This window comes from Lonchura striata, chromosome 3, assembly GCF_050655825.1.
Source record: "Lonchura striata isolate lonStrDom1 chromosome 3, ASM5065582v1, whole genome shotgun sequence".
In the NCBI taxonomy this organism is placed as follows: domain Eukaryota; kingdom Metazoa; phylum Chordata; class Aves; order Passeriformes; family Estrildidae; genus Lonchura; species Lonchura striata.
The window spans coordinates 99,989,598-100,006,857 of NC_140705.1; the positions used below are offsets into that span (position 1 = coordinate 99,989,598).

Genomic DNA, 17,260 nt, shown 5'->3' on the forward strand with positions numbered 1-17,260 from the left:
GTAAGTTTAAGAAAAAATGTTCCAGTTTAGAGTCTGTTAATGTCTGAATTCTGTTAAAGAATAAGTATTAGGTGTACTCCAATTCATCCTGGTTCTCTCTACTGAGTTTGCAGATAGTGGTTTGCTCCAATAGCAATCCAGAAAAACCACCATTTGATCATTAATGAGATATGCTTCTCTAAAGCTGCTGGCTATCACTTTTCTGCTCCTTCTCCAAGCATTAGCAAAGTCTGACATCTCATTCCTCTGCACAAAGCAATTGTGTGCAGCAGCTCCACAATTAGATGAATACTTTATATACGGCAAACTTTTTCTATCTTCCATTCTTGGCATATTGATAAAAAGAATGCTAATGTGCCACCCATAAAATAAGGATAAACAGGCAATGCGCTATTTATATTCTGTGGTTAGACTCAAAAAAATCAATATTGTTTTACCTAAAACCATGAAGTTGCCTCTTGATTACTGTCTAAGATTTTTTATAAGAAGGAGTTGAGCATGCTTGGCTTTTCAGCAACAGGGGAAGTGCTATAATGTATAGGTAGGAGAATCAATAGTACCAAGCACAAACTAAGATATATTGCATAGTGAGGTGTGTGAAAGGTCCTGGGGCCTGTGACAAATTGGTCTGTCCAGCAGTACAGGACTTTCTTTTGATCCTTCATATAGCTCTCCTTATTTCTTGACTAAATGGAATGCAGATCCCATAGAAAGTGGAAGAAGGTAGAGTCCTTGAGAGTAAATGCTAAGTACATTTTTGCAAGAGATAAGGCAGAATGTAGCCAATTTATACACAAATGAAGAGTTTACACACCAGGAGAGAAATGGCTCTTTGAAAGCCTCTTAAAGGCATAATTGCAGCTGATTATTGAGTTATGCAATAACCAGTATTATTGAATACTAACGAGAATGAAAGATAGGTGGACACTTAAAAATTCTGCAGTTTTTGCGTTCAAGGGATGTCTGCCAAAAGTAAGTTTGTCTGAAAGCAATGTGACTATTTCTGGCAATTAATTTTGAGATATGGTTGACATTTTCAGTAGTTTTAAGTTGACTCAGGCAGAGAAGTCTTAGTTATGAAACTGCATAACAGCAGTAGGGGAAGCTCCACACAGCAGTCAAAACTACTTGAATTAATGTTGATTATAAAGTGTGACATTTTTAACAGAAGAAGGAAAAAGCAACACTGGAAACTTCCCATAGTGCTGTGAGGATAAGGTGTTACGTTTGTTATCCTAGGGAGCAGATGAGTCTGATCAAAGGCAAAATTGTGACTTGAGAAAGAGATTGAGAGCAAGAGTGTGTGAAATGGATGATGTAGAATAATTCTCAGTGGTCAGACTCTGTGGAGCTGATGGAGATGTTGAACAGGGGCTGAATGCTGACCCTTGCAGGCCCTAGCCTGTCCAGTGTCTGTCATTTTGATGCTATTTATTGGCAGTTCTTCTCCAGAGCTGAGGTTATCATAGTTGCATCTGGTCTAGTGGAGACAGGAAGTGTATGAAGAATGGTGGAAAGACAGGCTTTACTTGGGAACCTTTGCTTAATGGCCATTATGATAATATTACCTCCTGCTGTCCTGCCTTTGACAGTGCTCAGTAATGAGCTAAAAGAGAAGGACAGACTTAGCGGTGCTCCTTATGGTGAAACTCTCCCAGTTTTCAGTAGTGTGTTGCATTCTGGAGCTGAAGCTGGTATCCTTGAGCTTAATAGCCCTTGATGGATCTCTTACATGACTTGGTGCAGCTGCTTTTGGACTCTGTTCAGTGCTGACATTTGCAGTATCTAGGTGGCAATGTGCTCCACAGCTGAATATTAACTAATCCAAGAAACAATCTTTTCCCCCTTTGTTTCATGGTAACTTTCTCATGGTTTTTTTTTAGGGTTCTCTCATTTGCCTATTTCTCTCTCTCTGTTACTACTTCTCTCTTCAATAAAAAAGGTGTTGTTTTCAGATCTATAAATACCCTTTGCATGTGACCTCCCAAAGAGATTCTGGTATTTTAAAATGTTAGTCAAACAACATTTCCTGAAGGCCAGTGATGTCCATTTGTTGAGTTGGTTGTGTGGTGGGATGGGTGATGGTGACTTACTGCTGCTGACACTTGCAGGGCCTCATGAGAGAGAAGTTAATTACTGGGTCCTTCAGGACTGTCTTGAAAGCAGTTAGACTGACCATTTAAGTATCATTATGTGTAGGTGGGAGATGGAGATATGGTCTAAGAGGCTGTGGTATGACTCAGATGTTGTACTGTGCAGTTAGGATCATAAACTAAATAAAACCATAATCTGTTAGAAATCTTGCATCTGAGTAGTAACTGACAGATGCAGTTTATCTAAAATCTGTAACCGTGTCTCATCCAAGTATTTGTAAGAAGAAACAAGTCAACCTGACTAAGAGTTTCAAGATTGGTCTCATAGTAGTGGTGCCACTGGTAGATGAGTTTGTCTACTTAAGAGACTTTAATTTCTAGAAAACTACACTGGAGTAACTGCTTCAGTGATCTCTGCCTGCCTAATACTGTTGCTTTTTATGACAGACAAGGTAGGTCTTCCTGTTTACTTTCCCAACCAACAAGTCAGTCAAGTAACCTTTTAGGAAATACTGTAGGCCACTTCTGAAGCATGCCTCACTGCATGGAAACCTTTATTCCTGGGATGAATGATATTCTTAGATATTCATGGGAAATAAACAGCAATAATCCTGACAGGAGGTGTTGGCAGAATGAAGTGTGAAAAGGAAGCGATTAAAGATAAAAGGCAATCTCAGGAGTTACCTGTTGCTCCTTGTGTGATTATAGGTGTGGCTGGAACAGGTCACAACACAACGTAGCACCTGCCAACAACAAGCAAATAGAGATTCTGAGTTTGTGCCTCTCCCAGGTTGGCCCCCTGTTATATAACCAGGCCGGTCACATCAAATAAAGTACTTGGTGCTTAAGACATGCTTTTTAGCTTTGACTGTGTTTCTGTGTAGACAGTGCTAGGTGTCTTATAAGCAAAGCTTAGGTGATTCCTACATCAAGCTTCTACAACATTTCATGTTAAAACCTTGACCTTCCTTTTGGTTATAATTATGCAGTGAATGAGGCAGGAGTCTAGGCAGTATGTGATCATGTAATAAGAACTGCCTCATAATGACAAGGGTGGAAAATGGTGGTTGCACCATCCACCTTCATTAGTGTATTTCTCAACCACTGTGAGTTTCACGGGTTGCTTCGTTTTTTCATTTTTCTTTTAGTGCCAATGGCCACCTTTCTTACAAAGTTAGTAAAAGTTTTAGGTAACACTGTACATACTCTTTACATAAAGAAGGTCGTGCATGTTTTCTGTGTGGTAGTCAAAGTATCATTCTGACTTCAGGATAACAAATGTGTATGACAAATGTAGGCTATGTATTTTGTGTGTACTATCATCTTGCATTTCTCTGCATAGAAAACCTGAATCCTTGGGCTTTGGGAAAAGAGTCAGAAAAAATGAAATAATGGTTAGTACCTAGATTATAAGGGAGCTCTCTGAAGCTAGCTTTCCTCCAGTTTACTGCCTGGAATTGCTACCCCTCCACACCAATTACGTAGCTTATCCTTTTCAGCCTCCATCCACCCTGACCTGTCTTCAGAGAAATCTTCTAAGTCAATGCAGAAGAGAGACGTTTTCTTGTGGGGAGCAGGATGTGCAGGTCTTGCATGGGACATGCTCTTTTCACAAATAAGTAGCCTTTATCTGAGACCTGTCATTTACATTTTAAATTATGTGGTCAAGAGATGAGTGGACTATCCAGTGTAATTAGGACATGCATATGTAGCAGGTGAGTTCACAGGTCCAGATCTGAGAATCCCTAAACCAATTGTGGTGAGAGGAGGAGGTAGAGGGAGGAGATCTTGGTGCTCCATACTGAAACCCCTCCATGCCCAGGTCTGTGTCTGTTCTCTGCTCTTTTAGATGGAGAGAGATTATCACTCTCCCTTATTTATTCCTACCCTTTTCTTTCCTCTTTGTGATTCCTTTGTCCTTGTGTTTGCCTTTGTTGCCAGGTCTCAGCTTGCTCAGGCTTTTCAATAGTTTGCCTAGGTTTAATCTTCTTTGAAAGGTCAGTCACAGGATGAGCACTGTGTCAGGGCAGTTTTGGTCAATCTGGTGCTCTGCAGTTTGGGAAGTTCACAGATTAGCTAGAGCAACCAAATTTACCAGGAGCAGAATGCATCACTTATGCAAGTCAAGATACTCAGCAGAACGATTTAGACATAATCACTGAGGTAAGAGGGTGGTTCCGGGATGTACCCACTGTTCTTTAAATATTAGCTCATCAAATCAGCAGTAAGTAAGCATAAGGAGCAGACTAATTAGCTAAGCAGGTTTTTTTTGTTGATGAGTCTCTAAGGCACTGCCCTGCCTGCGATGAAAAAAGACCGATCTCCCATCTTGCAAACTGCTGCGGAGAAATTTGCTTAGACACCAGAAATGTTGCTGCATTCCCTCACCTGGAGAGGGAGTAATTGTTTGGGACACACATGATTTGCAGTTCAAATTCCAGCTCCTCCCTGGGTAGGTCTGTTTACTCTAAACTGTTGGCTGAGTTTGGGTCTAAGGGCACTTGCACACACACAAAGGGCAAACAGGTTTGACTTGACTGAGGACTTCACAGCGGGGAGGTTGAAGGCAAATTGCAAAGCCCCAGCAAATGAAAGACATGAAAAATGAAGGAGCATAGTTATGTTTAAAAAGCCTTAAGTATATCCAACTTTTTGTTTCCTTTACTCACAGCTTTGAAGGGAAACTGGCATAAGAGGAAAAGAATAGCTAGACTGCTCCCAGAAGATGTGTATCTTTGCCCAGGCTGTTCTGTGCAGTGCTTCCCCATGTTGTTTCATTCCTGCATTAAACAAGACTAAGTGGCTTTACCCTTGGAGCTGTCAACTCTGGAAAGGATTTGGACCATCAAAACAATGACTGAACTATTTTTCAAAGTTTCTAGGATTAAATTCTAGTTCTCAGTCATGCCTCCCTATCATTTCACTGTAGATACACACATACATTCTTTGAAAACACAGACCAGTAATCACATGCATTTTTAATTGCTCGTAAAGTTAAAGTTTCCTTTGCTAACAACTTTCAAAGCAATTTTTCTGTGTTGTTTCTAATGTTTGGGCAGAACAGTCCTTACAGATGTAACACAAAATCTGAACTGTAGTTTGCTTTAGGAGATGTCTCTCACCAGTAGGCTGATGGAAATGTTTCTGATGTGAAGGGAGGGAGTCTGCAGAAAGAGGTGAGCTCTGACTCCCATTTTTGGAGCTCATAAAGGCTGTGTTTGCATTAGCTTTGCCAAGTGTGCACTACTGAAGGCTTTGCACTGCCTTGGGGGCTCAGTGGAAGCTGTGCCTGAGGAGGGCTCTCATGTAGGCATGAGGTTATGGAAGCTGGTCAAAACACAGCTGTGAATCCTGACAGCATTTGACACAAGAGTGAACTGTTGACTCCAAGCCTCAGTTTGCACCTGCTCTAAGAGCTCTGCACTGCCACAGCAGCTCCTGGTGCTGCCCCTAACAGCACCTACACCTGCGCCCCTCAGGTTAGAGCTAGGGCCCACGGTTTTGCTAAGGAAATGATGGTTTGGAAAATTTTCTGCTCTCATCTGGGAAGCAAAACAGAGACAACTTCTTTGATTAAAAAGACATGGTATGGGAAATAAAATGAAGTATAAACAAGACACCAAGGGAGACAACATCCATGTTATTTGATATGATCCATACAAAGAAAGAGAAAATTGAAGTCCACCAAAAATTCATCTCACTGAAGCAAATTGAGTAGATGAAGTAAATGATATGTGAGGAAAAGCTACATTACCCAGTATAAAATTTCAAATTTATTTACTTCGGGAAATACAAAATATTAATTTGTTGGAACTCTGTACCAGCTCTCAGTGAATATTCCCTAGTTTTAAGGAAACACATAGCATATGAATCCCTATAAAAGTTTTGAAAGTGAAGTGTAATTTTGCTTTTCACAAGGATTAATATTCAGCAAAAAGAGCTATACTGAGTCCAACACTGTTGGTATAGTTTGTATATTGGCAAAAATAAAAATGGTAGAACTTGTGTGGAGAGTAGGTCAGGAAAGCCAACAGAAAAGTGCTTTCTGGAGACACCACTTTGAGAGAGGAGAGTGATTGTGGACTAAGGCTTGGAGTAGGAAGGTAAAGACAAATTCTGCAACTTTGTGTTGAAAGGTAGCTTGAGCCAAAAGAAATTAATAATGCTACAAAAAGGGAATCACACAACATGCTGAGTTGGAAGGGGTCCACAAGGATCATTGAGTCAAACTCCTGGCACTGCACAAGTCACCCCAAAAATCACACCATGTGCCTGAGAGCACTTTCCAAACACTTCTTTAACTCTGTCAGGCTTGGTGTTGTGAGCACTTCCTTGGGGAGCCTGTTCTAGTGCATAGCCACCATCTGGGTGAAGAACCTTTCTCTAATGTCCAACCTAAACCTCCTCTTGCACAGCTCCAGGCCATCGCCTTGGTTCCTGTCACTGGTCACCACAGAGAGGAGATCAGTGCCTGTCCCTCCTGTTGCCCTCATGAGGAAGCTCTAGACTGTGATGAGGATTGTGCCTTGTCAGTGTTCATTCTCACCTGTTGTAATAATGAGAGCTCTTCTTTTTGGGTGGTTTTTTTATTTTTTTGTTTTGTTTTGTTTTAGTGGGTTTTTTTGGACTGATTGCTTGGTTTTTTGGCTGTTATTTGCTCTGTGAAAGGAAAAGTGAGTGCTGGACATGGTGCCCTTGGGAGCACAAGGGGCCACATGACAGGGATATGGAATGAAGGAAAATGCTTTCTTCCTGCAACTTTGAGCTGTTGCAATGGTGCTGGTGCAAGTGAGGAACGACTGAAAGCTCTGACAGCAGCTGAGGATTTAACTCTCCCATACTGGACCTCTTAAATAGACCAAGGAAATGAGCACTGTGAGTTGGTATTGCAGGCAATTCACAGGTATATCCAGGCCCTTCTGTACATAGGAAGCTTTTGCTCGCTCTTGTGTATGTGCTGCCATGGGTTGTTCTCCTGTTCATTTGCGAGGCATCTGCTGAAATTTAGTGACATCACTTGTGCTTTTATTTTAACCCCAGGAACCCTGGGCTGTTTGCAGATTTGAAAACTAGTGGCAGTGTCTGAGATGTTTGTAATTTTCTCTTGGGGAACAAAGAAGAAAACTATCCCTTTTGTGAGTCACTGCTGATATTCAAAACTATATACTGTAAAATACATAGTAAAATGTTTCTATAAAAGAAAAAGAATTGTATCTATTCCCCAGGAACAGTGCTGGCCATCCAGAAGTAAAGCAAGTATTTTCACTGAAGAGACAGAGGCTCTTCTCCCCAAGAAGCCTTTCTTTTTCCTCCATCAGTGTGTATAAAAGACATACAAAGCCAGCTGCTCAGATGGATTAGAAAGCACTGCACCATGTCAATGGGCACCCTTGTTTGTGTTGTTGAGAAGAGATTTTTAGTTAAGAAAGAAAGAAAGAAATGCCTCCCCTGTAATCGCCACTAACGAGGAGACCCTAGTGAAGTTTTTGTTTTTTAAAAGGCTTTGGCAAAAGACATTTTGGACTTTTGGATTAGTTTATGTTCCCTCCTACTCCCCACTTGATCCTTGAGGATTTGCCTGAGTCATAGATTTTTACTGGTCTTGTTAACTCTGTTGTTATTTTTTTTTCAGTCAAGAGGATAAAGAAATCTTTTGGCGAGAGCCACTCACGGGGGATTAGCTGAGAGTGGACTGAACAAGGTGGTGACTCCCCAGAGGGGGTGACCCCTGACTCCTGGGTCAGGCAGTGACTCATCTTTGCCTCGTAGCCAAGGCAAGATGAAGATTCCCTGCAAGTGTTTTCTCTGTCCTCACCGATGTCCTTCCATGCAGTGACAGGCAGGGCAGAAGATGAGCTCTGTTATGACAGCTGCTGTTCCACAAAACTGGGGGAAATGATAAAGTGGATAGAATATCAAAGGGTATAGGAACTGTTATTGGAAGGAAACCATAACCTCTTTTACAACCTAAAGGGACCTGTCTGCTTTCCTCCTGTATAATTTTCAGAGCTGCAAGGGTTTTCACTGCACAGCAGCAGTGCTTCAATTCATTGAAGAGCTGAAAGGTGGCAAGAGTGGCATTTGAAGAAGTTTTTGCTGTAGATGTTAACTCTACCCAGTATGATGGTATCGTGGATGTTGTGGTGGTGGCAGAAGGTTATGAGTGAGCTGCTTGCACAAGCTTTATGAATTGAACTTGCTCACTTTGGCTGGGAAGTTACAAGCAATGCATTTGGGATGCAAAACACAGTATGAAGTAAAGCCAAAAATCAAACTGAAAGCTGACATGTATCAGAGGTCAGACTGTGTGTGTAAGGCTAATATGTAGATGAGTATCATTGAGCAAATGAGTTATGCAGACTAACTCTGCTTTTGATAAAATGGGTTAAGTACTTAAGATATCCACTGTTTTACAGTCTTTGAAATCCTGACTCTTTACCGAAGCAGTCAACTGCATCCTTTTATCAGGTTATCAAAGGCTTGGATCAATTCATGATTAATAAATGTCCAACCTCCTCTACTGAAAGGTCTGTCAGTCATTGTAGCGTACTGAAACAAGAAACAGCTGTGGAGAAGGAACCTTTCCCTCCTAGGTATTGTTAAGGAAAACTAAAAAAAAGGTTTTCATGGTTGGAAGGGGGTGTCAGCTCACACAGTCAGGTTCAGTCATGTGTGTTATTTTTTGTGTGAAGAAACCGAACAGAGCTAAGCAAACCTCCAGTGAGCATTGCACCTTAAAATTACATTTTCCACGTCACAGAAATTAAGCTCCAATGGAATTTTGCTGCCCTGGCATTCAAAGAATAGAGGGATAGGGGAAAGAGTAGTATTAAATATACTACAGATACTTAAGTATATATGTATTTGATACATATTCATATGCAAATACAAACATGTAAGATTTTTGCTTTCTGGCTACTAATTAGAAGTTGTTTTCTTGTGCATGGTAGAGCAATGGTCTTAGAGGCCTTATAAAAGGAACAGGCTGCAGGAGCTATATAAAGGCAATTAGATAGGATCTCTGTGCATGAGGATGCATGCAAATAGGAAGAAGTTGTCTGAAATGCTGCCAAGGAGCAGGAGTAGTCAGGGATGGACAGGTGATCTGCAAGGAGGACAGGAAAAGGAAGGCCTTTAGGATTAAGCATATGACAAATTTTGTGCCTTTCCAGTATCTCCTTTATCACTGACTCTGTGCAGATCTCTTTTGGGTTTGTTTTTTTTTCCAAAAACCCCCACCTGGTTGCAGGTGGTGACTCAGTACACGTAATGCCCACTCAGTACACACAACTTAAAACTGTTAGCCATGGGCAAGCACAGAAAGCTGTAGCATGTATTTCTCCACCACCAGCAACTGAAATACATGCATCAAACTCACTTTTTGCCTTGGCTGTCCATAGGGTATTAGATAAGATTCAGAGTGTCCCTGTTGGTTGTCAGGGCTTTTCCTTACTGGGCTGAGGGTTCATGGCATATTGCTGAAAGCTCAAGGAGAAGGGTTGCATCTGTTTCACTCTTTGTCTGCAAAGAAACTTCCTTCCATCAGGGTCAGACTGCTGAAGGTAAAACAACAACATGTTACAGCTGATCATCTCTTGTGCTGGGCTATCCAGGGCCCTATTCTGCTCCCATGACTCCTCTCCCCTGCACCTGGCCAGCAGCATGTCTAGCACTAGTCAGGCCCTGCGTGAAACAGATTCAACCTGCTGGCCTGGAAGAAAACTAAAGTGACAAAAATGTTAAATTGTTTGCTCCTGGGTTAATGAACTGAATCAGCTCAGTGAAGGCTCTAATGAACATTAGTTTGGTGCAAGAGAAAGGGTGTGTTAGCATGGCTGAGATAGAGAGAAGAAAGGGCAGGGCTGGAGCATGGGACAGTGCTACTTTTGGCAGTGATGAACTGTGAGAGTGACTCAACTCTGACATGTAACTTCCCCGGGGGGCTCAGTATGTGACCATGAAACAGGAACTCCTTCCAGCAGAAGCTGCACCATTGCCTGTCATTATCATAAACAGCCAGCAGCATGTGTGCTGAAGCAAGAGATCCCAGTGCACACACAGGACTCCCAAATTAATTCAGAGACATAGCAAAGCACACATGGATAGATGTTGGCCACATGGGTGAAAATGCTACTGCAAGTCATTCCCAAAATGTAAAAGTAAAGGTTGTTTCAGAACTTACTGGTGGGAGGAGTGTGTGTGTGTGTGACATAAGTACTCAAGATGAAGGGAGATGTATATCATATTCAGTCTCCCAATAATCATTATAAAGGCACCGTCTTCCCAAAGAAGAAATGCTGTTTCTGTAGAATATGATGAAAGGGTGTTAATCACAGACTAATTTCCTTAGAAATTTCATGAGTTTTCAGAGTATTCCAGGCCTGTGAGAACCCCGGCCTTATTCTGGGGTCCCATTTGGTGGTGAAATTCCTCCTCCAACCCGTGCTTCCAAAGAAAAACTGCGCAGGCTCTTGCTGTTCGGTCTCAAGGCAGTTTATTGTTGGTTATCTAAAAGATTGTCTTCTCGGGCTGCGGCTGCTTGGTCAGCAGCCCAGGCAGAGGCACACACACACCCTGACACCCTCCCTGTCTGCTGCTTTCTTCTTCTCCCCCCACCCAGGGCTGCTGCTATCTTTTATATGATATATTATGTATTACATGTTTATAGTTTTCCCCCAATACCCACTACCTATATTACAAAGTGCTTTTCTACTCTAAACCAATCTGTGAGTGCCAACATCACCAAGAACATGGAGGTAAGGAAAAAGGAGGAAGGACAGGATCAGCCCACTTTCCTCCATCTTAGAACTTCTGACCCCCATGTACAAAGTAAAAACCCCCCTGTACAAGTGTTAAAACCCCCCTGTACAATACTAAAAAAAATTCCCCTCTGTTTTGTAACTACTTTTACTATACTATCTAACCCTTTGTGACTGCTTGTTCACCTCCAAAGTTGGTAACTCATTCCATGGCTCAAACTCAAAATCACAGCTGTTTCCAGCTGCCTGCCAGGGTCTAAAATGCTTCTGACCAAGGCCTGGAACCTCTAAAAATGTCTGAGAGACATTTTGAATTCCAACACAGGCCTAGCATTTATTTTGGTTCTGAAAACCATTTTTATCACAGCTTTATTAAGGTTCATGTCATAAACATTTTCAAGCTCTCTTTCATATCAGCTAGCCAAATTCTTTTTAGTTGTGTTGTTCTAGAGGTCAGGGCTGAGACCTTTATGTCAGAAGGTGATCCAAGAATTTGGGCAGAGTATTGTGTTCTAATTCATTGAAAGTAGGAAGAAGAAAGTTTTAATTTCATAGTGTGTTCACAGGCTCAGTGAGTCTTAACAATCAGGAGTAATAAGTAGTATGAGTTAAGATTGTTCTTTACTAAAAGAGGAAGGTTAGAAACAAGATTTTTACTCTAATGTGTTTTCCAGTTGTCATTTCATCCTTAACTTGCAAGGTTTTTTTTTGTTGTCCTCTTTTGTTTGGTATGTGTAGCTAAAGCTAACAGAGAATTAACATATTGCTCTGTACATGTAAGGTATTTGTTGCTCATAATGTAAGTTCAACCCATTTTTTAAATAGTAAAATTCTGGAGGGAGCAAACTGTGCAAATTCCAATGTGAGTGGGAAACCACTTTCACCCCTTCTCACCTTGCACTTGGTGTTATTGACAGGCTTCCCATCACCTCTGTGCTTCATTTGCAATGGTGTGGTCTTTGGCAGAAGAGGTGAAAGTGCTTCAGCCCTGGGTTGGCTGCAGAGACTGGTGCAGCACTCAGCCTTTCCTCAAGCTCTAGTACGGTGCTGCAGGACTGATGGGGCAGTCTGTGGGCTGGAGTTAGACCTAGCTGGCTGAACCAGGCTTACTGGTAGTAACTTGCCACTGAAGGCTGTGAAATGGCACTTGAGGATATCACACATTGTGGGGTCACCTGCTAACCAACTAGCAGCTTTCCTGCTAAAACAGAACATCAGACAAAGCTCTCTCTGCCGAGACTGTATCAGAGAAGGAATGAGCTGTGCATTTTTGCACTGGTTACACTTCAAGGGATAGCCCTTAAACTTCAGAAAATAAACATGCATTTTTGTTCATTTTGATAAACCCAGCCCATCTTTAATACTCTTTCAACTGAGTTGTACCTTTTATTGGTATAGCTGAAGTGTGTAGGGTAGAGACATCAGAAAAAGCCAGACACTGTAGTGTTGTCCTTGATACATTCAGGATTTAAGTATTTCCTCAGATACTCCTGTGGCTTTAGGAAACCTTGGGCCTTGCCCCAGTTTAGTCACATTTACAAAATTTGTCACTATTTTAGCAAGAGTTCTGCTCTTGCCAGAGCTGGCTTTTAGCTTTCACACATTATTGGTGTTAGCACAGTGATTTCTCCTTATGTTGATAAAAACAACAGCCCTTATTCACAGGAGAACTACTGAAGACTCTTATTCTTCTTTTACTCATAAATGTTTATTTTTTTCTTCTTTTACTCATAAATGCCCTTTGAAATAAATCTGCAAATGCAAGATATAATTCAGATCAGCTGGAGCAATACATTTAGTGGATCATGCACAGAAAGTAGGTGTTCCTTGTATGTCATCCAGGGTTTCCTTTTTGAAATGTTCTTGGCTAAAACATGATGCTTTTGTGTGGACAGGAGTACTGATACCCGGTTGGTCCACCCAGCCCACCACTAACCACCTGGAATTAAGTTATTTTTTTAGTTGGCAGATTTTCTCTAAGCAAAATGGTTCTGATTTGGCAGCTGGATGGAAATATCTGGCATGCTTTCATCCTCGATTGGTGACATTGTAGGTTAAGGCAAGTGTGCTGCAAACATGTGGTTTGTTTGTATTTTTGCAAAGGAGGTGATGACAGGTCTAGCTGAGTTACACAGGCATAGGCCACCCAACCTCCACATTTAAGATCTCCTAAAAGATTGGCATATCTTGAAGCTGGGAATTGGTTAAATCTGTATTGAATTGGAAGTATATCCACAAAATCTGAACATAGACCCCAACGGGACTGTTGAATCTGGCATATTTGCTTAACCAAGGTTTGCAATAAAATGCATGATGTATGCTGATATTCTTTTCCAAGTGCCATGAAGTATTTCTTCAGCATTGTTTGATAGGTCTTTATAATGACAGCCTCACTGGGGACTCTTCAGGGTTTCTTTGCACCTCTTCCCAGATGCCAAAATGATCTGCTCTCCTTTGCTGCTCTTTTTTCTGAGCTCAGGCAAACTAAATAAAGAGCATTTTGGAATCACCTTTCCCTGGGTCTATGTGCTGTCTAGGCTGTCACCTTTGGATTTCTACAGGAGGCAAGCAAATTGCAAACGTGGACAAGAAAAAGGACAAAACCAGATTTTTTTCCCTCCTCACATTCCTCACAGATTAAGAGAACTTTCTTCACTTTTCCTGATCCAATAAATAAATTCCTGGAATGAGTAGGACCATGGTGGAGTGATAGTTCTGTATGTTGTTAGATTGTGCTGTCTTCAGAGAAGTTGATCCTGAGAACTCCCTCAGGTCCCATTGGGGTGAGAGTCCCTGACCCTGTGAGTGGCTGGCAGGCTGCCCCATGCCAGTGGGCTGTAATTCTGAGTGCTCAGCATCACGTTTGACTTTGTACATGAGTTTGACCTTGCTGCAAGGCCCTCAGTCTCTGAAATTTCCACACATTTTTGGCAGCAGAACAGTGTTCAAATGATATTAAAAGAGATAATGTGAAGCTGACAACTGAGTGTCAACAGGGTCCCAGTTGTCAATCTTTCCTCTAGTTGCCCTGTTCTGGTGGAGGCCAGCTTGTTGACCAGAGTGTCTCAATCCCCTGATGTTTTTCTGGATGTTATTTGTCCATGGTTTAGCACAGAGACCAGTGATGTGGGGGCCATAGGCTGAAATAAATTTCCCAATTTTTCTGTATAAAAAATTGTGTGCATGATCCTCTCTTTGTGTAAAGCTCCAGTGAGCTTTTGAACATGGGAGCTGTTAATGTGACAGGGCTGGGATTTTACCCCAGGTGTTTTTACAACTGCATTTTTAATCTGCTCTGAGCAGCTTCAGACAGAACTGTGATTTAAAATACCTGAGCAGGTCTCTGCAAGCTCTGTCCCTGTGCTGCATTTCACAGCATTGTGCTGGTGTTACACACAGGCATAGGCAGAGGGAAGAAGGGGAGAGGGAGTGGTGGGCAGACAGTCTGCAGGGACATAGAAATAGGGAGCTTGCTTCAAATCCTTCAAGTAATAAAACAGGGTTTTGCTTACAGGCCAACAAAGCAGCCACCGGCCGAGGCTCCCAGCAATCGTCCTGAGGCATTGTAATCCTTGAAGAAAATTTTCCCTCCAGCTCTCAGCATTCACTTTACACTACTTCCATCTGTACCTTTCTTGTTGCCTCCCATCTCGGTGGTCTGTTCTGCTTGAATGTGATTCCTGGGCGTGCTGCACTCCTGCACCCTCCTGTTACATTGGGAAATGCCTTACCCATTACTTTTAAATAATGTACACAGTAGAAACAACATTGGTTTTCCAAAAAATAAAAATTAAAAAAATAAAAAAACCCACAGTGTAGAGATTCAGACCTGTTCATTCCTTGCCTTTTAGTTCTGGGGTTCTGCTTTGATCTAGCCTCACAAACGTTAGGTCTGAACTTGTGCCAGTGTCTGATCTGACAGTGTTTTGGTTTGAAGAAACATGCCTTTTATTTTAATTTTTTTTTTTTTCATGAGAAAAATTTAACTTGAGTGGTTTGAGGGTGAATATTTTAAGTATTTGGAACAGTTTCTGTGATATGAAACTGTGTGGTCCATAGCTGTTGAAATGCAAGTGATGACCAAACCCTGTGCTTTCTCCCCCTGCAGTCAGAAAAAGGCCTGAGACCAAGACACTTGGGGAATCCTCCTAGGGTCTTTTAGTAGGTTCATTAGCAAGTAAAACAAATGTAAATCAGTTTAAATAGAAAGCTAGGTTAAAGTTATGTGGTGGATAGTTCAAGAGGTGCCTTGGAGAAAGCCATTGCCAGCCTTTGCTGTCACCTCACCTGGGCAGCTCCCCATCTGCAGAGGGTGCCTGCTGAACCTTGTGCTTTATGCTGCACGTTGTGGGGGGACTGCTCGGGCAGGCTACCTGGAGCAAAGAGATGAGCCTTTTGTCCCGAGACACTTAATCATTCCCTCTTGTTTTGATCATGGGGCTGTTCTGGCAACGTTTTGGGCAAATTTTTCTCACCGCTTGAGGTGTTACTTGGGTTCAATTCTGTTTGAAGGAAGAATTCCTTGTGCTGGAGCCTATCCTTAAGTAGCTCCAACTGTTTTGGTGAATGTAAATCATAGCTTTGTGTTACTTACAGCTTTTCATTGCTGTCTACTTGACAGCTATTTTTGCTAGAAGGTGTATTTTGAGAACCAAATTATTTATGTATATGTAGAAAATGAAGTTTCTTTCAGCAGAGAAGCCTATTGGTAAAATCATATCCAATTTTCTTTTTGGTGACTGGTGTCCTAAGGCCATGGGAAGGCTTTGCAGACTAGACAGTTGTATTTTGAGCCTGGAGTACACTTGGCAGTAATATGAATTGCTGAAGATGTCTGGGAGAAATAATTTTCCCTCAGTGTCTTGCTGATCAGCTGGGTACACAACATGAACCCCTGAACAGCACACAGCAAGTACTTAGAGCTGGCTGCTGCCCCCAGACCTCACAGGCACATCACTCATGTGAAGAAGCAGCATTTGAAATGATGGGGTTGTCAGAGAACACTCAACTACATCTAAGTTTTAGGGGCCAAACTTAGTGTCCCAGTTTGATGTTTGGAAGGAGGAATCCTATGCAGAGCAGTTAATTTCTGGCAGTTGCTGTTGTCTTTATAAATGCCTCAGTCTGCCAAGGGTGTGTCCAGCTAGGACACTGATGTGCTCATCTTCTCACAGCCTTATGGAGACTTCCCTGAATCTTTGCAGAGGAGTTCAGGATGGCAGTCACTGTGGCTGGGATTGTGCAGTTCTGTGACTTAGAAAACCCCTCAGGTTTGTGCTGCCCACAGCCTTCTCTTTTAGCCAAGATTTGAGATGTGCTCCAGGTCAGGTTATGTGTCAGTCTCATCCTTGCCCTCCCTCCCATCTGCTCTCATACATGATTGCCACTTCTTTTGCTGCAATCCTGAAGTGACTCTACTGCATAGTGTCAGGGAGCTGATCTGGCCTAAAATTAACTTGAAAATGGAGGAGTAAGCTGTGTGAGCCTGCTCCCCAGGAGGTCACATAACTAGTGTTAGTGCTGGCCCATGGGAGAGAATGGAAACATCTATCCTAGAGAAAGAGGTGAGCTCTAGCTATGTGTTTAAAGCAATTATACTGCATGTGACCTCAGTGATTTTGATAGGTAATTTATAAATGTGATCTTTATCTAAGTCACTAATTATTAATATTACCATGTTTTTCCTGTAGCAATATCAGGAACTTTCAGTTGTGATTGCAGCCATGCTGTGCTTAGCTCTGTGTGCACACTGGAGGAAAATCACATGGTGTTTGCAGTCTCTGTAGATGTGACGAGCACCACCAATGGCAATATAAATGTGCTTCACTCAAAAGATCCACGCTGTTCCTGATGAGAATTCCCTCTCACCTCTCTTGCCCTGTGTTCTGTGCAAAAGGGTAGTAGTTTTTAAAAGGATGAAGGAAATATTGCATGCATAGTGCTGCTCTGTGAGATACACCTGCACAGTTAATGGAAACTATTCTGCTGCATTGTAGTCTTCTCCAGATCTAGTTAGCAAGGGATTTATCCTACAGAAGTTCATCTGATCTGCCAGTCTTGTCTTGAATGCTTCTGTGACAAGCCATTGAAGTGAGGTGTTGTCTTACCAAATGTTGTTTCAATTGCATTCTCCTAAAAATTCACCAAATGTTCTTTATTTCTTTTATCTGAGATAAAGAGAATAGTTTTGTCTTATCTTCCCTGTGGTGTTCATAACAATGTCAGCCAGGGTAAGCTGAGATTTATTGCAATTATTTTAAGTGAGATGTGACCCTGTCTTTTATGATCTGGGCTGTTAGTTGCTGAAAAGCTGCACCTATAGAGATGGGAACTGTATGGTGCCTTATAAAAGGCACTTCCATGCTATGATCAGCTCCTAGTACTTCTGGGAGTTGAGGTGTGTTCTTA

General features: G+C 41.9%; 1 long non-coding RNA gene across 12 annotated transcripts in view; it reads left to right on the forward strand.

The window, feature by feature from the left end:
- The window catches only part of LOC144245989 (uncharacterized), a 407,049-nt gene that overhangs the window by 75,519 nt on the left and 314,270 nt on the right, over positions 1 to 17,260 (forward strand). Inside the window, exon 1 of one of the 12 annotated variants that reach the window (XR_014954463.1) lies at positions 7 to 4,256. The exons of 10 other annotated variants lie outside the window; for them this stretch is intronic. This is a non-coding gene — a long non-coding RNA (uncharacterized LOC144245989). One more of the 12 variants, XR_014954466.1, reaches the window with a different exon arrangement.